We start from the raw sequence: 5104 nt of genomic DNA, 5'->3' as shown, positions 1-5104 counted from the left end.
CATTTTGAACACAGAAACAGATTTTTTATAAATGGACACTTGTCATAATGTGCAAGTTGTAAAAAGGGAAAATCCATTGTACAGTTCACACCTACAGTGCAAACATATTTACAATAAATCAATTTATCTTCAACACATTTGTGTGCATCGAAACATACGCTATTTTCTCCCTTTCTGTTTTCCACTTCTACACATTTCCAAGGTTTTAGATCGAACACACAGTAATCCAAATAGTCAAAACTAAAACACTCCCTGTTCCTACACCTGTATTGTAAGAGCCTGAAAAGACTCTCACAATCAATCCACTGTGTGACGCAGGAAACAGACCCCACCTGCACAGTGTGCTGAGCCTGCAGAACAGAGACCATTGTTTCAACTTCTTCTGTATACCCCTTTGATCAGCATCTCAGGTCCCTGACATGCCTGCAGGCTGATTGTGTTCCAACACACAGCTAATAAAGCCACTGTCTGGACACCTTGCTCCTAGTATTGGAGTTAATCTGCCTGTCCAGACTCAACACCCATGTCAGCTCATCTATCTTCAAGGAAAGAGGCCTTTGTCCTGGTGTTGGGAGGATTCTTAATTCAAATCCAATATGTCCCTAGTGCTTTTATTAACAGGAAACTCTACTGACCTCTCAGTAACAACGATTCTGTCCTCTTCCTGCAATATAATGTTCCATCAAAACCTGTAGCAGAAATGTTTGATCAGGTGGCTGAGCGGTTAGGGAAGCGGGCTTGTAATTAGAAGGTTGCCAGTTCGATTCCCGGCCGTGCCAGATGGCGTTGTGTCCTTGGGCAAGGCACTTCACCCTACTTGCCTCGGGGGAATGTCCCTGTACTTACTGTACTTACTGTAAGTCGCTCTGGGTAAGATTGTCTGCTAAATGACTAAATGTAATTGCGAGCTGACAACTTGACTTATATTTGTATATTCCGGTGGATGTGCTATTGTGAGTTTGGATCATATTACCAAGGTTGTTGCTACCTGTTTCATGATTTTGTCATTAAAACAACATTGAGAGAACAACGATGGCCTAAGTATAATGAAAGCACGTGGACTCACAGAGTTTACGCTGGAACCTGACATTTTGTCATTCAGTTTTACAATGTCATTATGAGGCATTTACACTTTCTGGCCTCCCACATTGAGACGCTAGATTTACAGTGCAAAAAATACCCAGCTAATGATTGCGGCACCAATCATGGTGTCGCAAACATGCATACGTCGTGATTAAAAGGTACTCACAGAAAGGTATGGGTAGCTAGTCTATTTGAGGACAACATCAAGCAGATCATAAATACCTAAAAGAATGTATCAGAAGTACATGACTTTCTCCTCCTGTTGCTGCTAAAGCTCAACAAAGTGACTCAAATTTTCACTTGTTAAAGGATCGTTTTGTCCCAAAGCAATGCTATTTTCAGTTGGAGACACTTGAGAATTGACCCAGAAACCTAGGAAAGAAATTGTATATCAACAGTGTGAAAGCCTGCTATCCCTTTTAAAATTCCCTGTGTCAATGACATTGGCATTACCAGGCACACTGTCCAATGATGGTCGTTTCCCATGTCACCACTTCATCAGCCTTGAGCTAGGTCATGTGAGTGTTCCTCATTTTGCTCACATTTTAGGTAAAAAAGAAACCTTACAGCACTCTATCTGTTCAACAACAAATTCTCAAAAATAATTTGGCTCATGAAAACCCCCCAAAGTGCACTGACTGATCTCTGGATCTGCAGGTGCAGGATAACCCTCACGACACCTCACTTCAGAGGAGGAACGAAAGATTCTTCATGATGTGTTGTTTTTCTCCGCTCTAAAACATTTGCAACAAAGGGGGGAAGAGAGGCAAGGCACAGGGCATGGATGAAAGGCATGTGTTGATGTAGAGAAAGACCTGGCTCAACCTTTCTTGTGTATACTTACAGTGGAGTGTAACTGTGTCTTTATTTATTTATGGTAATCATTCCACGACTGATGATCCAAATCATACCTGCGGATGCTTTGAGATTACTTGAGATTAAACATTGTCAATGATGGCATTATGATGGACACATAATGTGTTTAGCCTAGAAGTCATTCTCAATGAATGACACAAAATTTCAGACAGGAAGTGGGCCACTGACTATTTTGGATACCATAACTTATCTAACACGTGACCATGTGATGGATTCAACACAAAGAACATTTAAATGGGGCAATGTCATTCATTACTGCTACAGTCTCAGTCTGGTCTCTGAGTGGGTTGTCAAGGAAAAGCTATTTAATGCTATTTCTAACATAAGTGTCTCTCTGCCTTGCATGGAAATGACTGAAGTACATTGAAGTTCCCCGGAGAACCACACAATAGGAATCCACATGTGGATGGTTAAGATGATAGCGCAGCAAGAATCATACTAAGGAATATAAATTCAAAGTACAGTACATAGAAAGGGAAACATGTTTTACATTGTTGAGGATAGCATGCTGCCTTAGGTAAGAAATTTTGGAGCTGTTAGTTTTTTTTTCCTCTTCTTTTTCAGATTTCTTTTCAAATCATCTCCTCTGAGGAGCAGAAAATGGTCACTGTGCACATCATTGGGTGTGCTTTGCCTTCGGCAAGGGCACAACCTTTGTTCTCTCACATATATATTTATTATTGTTTATTTTCGCCCCCCTAAGGATCAGTCAATATTTGGACTACATAGACAACGCCTGTGTCAAAATGTTTGTCTTGGTATCGATTGCGTTGCTTGTATTTTTATTTACGTTCCGTTGCACGGTTAAGGAGGTTACAACGTTTTTGTGGCAAAAAAGTGCCTTTAGTCGACGAAGGGTACTCCGTGCTATCTACGTCAGCACACGTTAGCAACGACGCATGGATTGATGTGCTGTTGCACAGCGAGTATCGTATTGTGCCGTGGTGTACTACTACCAAAGTACTTATATTGACTCTTTGCTACTACTAGCAGCATCATACATGTACATTTAAGCAAATCAAGACTTGCATGTACAGTAAGTAATGTCACATTAAAGAATGTATGTAAAGTTTAAACTCAAGCTTGTGTGGTGCGTCGCTGGCTTCAGTGCCACAGCCTAAACTTTATGTCAAAACAAACATTCTAATTTCCGGCGCTTTCAAACAATCCCCTCACTCAGTGAAGTTTGGCTAGCCACTGCAACTAGCTTCCTCGTAGCAAACCTTTTTTGAATTAGCCATTTCTCCCTAAATAGATGTAAAGCTTATTTACGTTATTGGGGGCATATTTTCAGTTTGCAGATGGTACTGTTTGAATCGCGGTTCCATCTGAAATACTGCCGGTGACAACGTTGTTACAGTAACTTGTTACAAAGGGGGTTCGCTTGTTTCAAAGGGGGTTCTTGAGTAGGCTAAATGCTTGAAAATATCACTAGATGGGAAAAAACTTAAGGGGACGGACCCACCTGCAACCGACGCAAGCGAGCACACCCTACAATTTCCACAGAAATTGTACCCTCTCTAGTTGTATCAGTGGCCTGTCAGACAAAATTATTCCGCATCAGAGGAAGTTAGGGTTGGCTATAGTGTGTTGGTTGTGTTAACAGAGCATCATGTTTTCACAAGTCGTTTCTTTCTGTTAGGACAGTCTTGAGTAGAGTACAGTCTTTGAAGAACATGTTTAATGGAAAAACTGATTGGACATGATTTGCAAAAACAGGCTATTATAGACACAAGACAAGAAATTTCAAGCTACGATTCAACACTTCTGGCTTACTAAGTGTTTATATTCCGGCTTTATTGCTCAAAAGTTTTTTTCTTCAAAACTTCAGTTTGTACATTTTGAAAATTCAACTGCAGACCAAAATCATTGTAAATATCCCTTCTTTAATGGAATACTTTGGAATCCTTCGAGAAAACCACCATGTTGTTGTTTGTGCAGTGTCACCACAATGGCAGTGTTTCTCTGATCCGTGAATGTAAAAGTGAGCTGTGAGATGAAACATTCAAAACGTGGTTATGAGCTGACCTGATCCTGCTGGCTGGCCTGAGGAGCGGGCTGGTGGCCAACAGGCAGATGGCAGGGTGGGAGGACAAGCTGCTACTTCTGTGTTAAATGAATTATAAATGCGCTTGGAGCCCTTTAGCGATGTTTTGCTAGGCTTACATTTATTTTGGAAACTTGTTGACTGTGCATTCTGTGCTGCTTGTGTGTTGCTTTGTTTTGCAGTGGAGACACGTGCATGATTTCCCACATGGAAATACAGCATCAGCGTTTGATGCTGAATCGGTTTATTTTCTTCTTTCACCGAGACAACAGAAAGAACTTGCCATTTAAATGGTCTTAAACAATACAACAAGCCTCAACATTAATAATAAAATAAACTATTAATACAAATAAATATTATTGCTAAATATTTTGTAAAGCATTTTTCTGTGCTTTGGAATTTTTTGGATAACTAACTCTGTAGAGATGTGCTAAATTACTTTGCTAATTGACAGACTTATTCTTTTAACAGTGATTTGAGGGCCAGTAATATGGATGGGGTCCACACCTTCTTTCATTGAAATGGGTCTATGCAGGTCATTTACGGTATTCTTTGTGCTTTGAATTACACTCAAGTAACCAAAGTATTTGGAAAATTCCTTTTCCCCAAAGAACAATGTCAGCAGTGTAGATAGCAGCAGGAAGCATGAAGAACCTGTGTTTTTACTATCCGTCTCCCGGGAGCTCTCATAATGATACCGTCATCAGTGTGAACCGTGTTCATTTTTCAGGCCCACTGACTACCTAGCCATGCAGAACTACATTTCACAGACTGACAAATGTACAGCACAAGGTAAATAGGGGAGAGCTGTGCTCTCCTTGAACTTAACCCCTTTATATCTATTTAATAGTTTGAATGAGAGCGTGATTAAGTGATGTGGGCTGTTTTTATTTCTTTACTTGATCCCACAGGCATCTTTTTTAACTGCCTGGTATTACTGTCATGTCTGAAGACCATTGTTTCTCCTTTTTTACATTAGGTAAAGTAAAGAAATCTCTGTTAATAATACCTTGATATAAGGGATCAGTGAAGGGTGAGTAAAATAGACATCCTTCTGGCCTCAGGTACCCTGGTAGTATAATTAAATCTAAAGAAAAT

Source organism: Osmerus mordax, chromosome 3 (genome assembly GCF_038355195.1).
Source record: "Osmerus mordax isolate fOsmMor3 chromosome 3, fOsmMor3.pri, whole genome shotgun sequence".
Lineage (NCBI taxonomy): Eukaryota > Metazoa > Chordata > Actinopteri > Osmeriformes > Osmeridae > Osmerus > Osmerus mordax.
Note: the sequence above shows the minus strand (reverse complement) of the source record.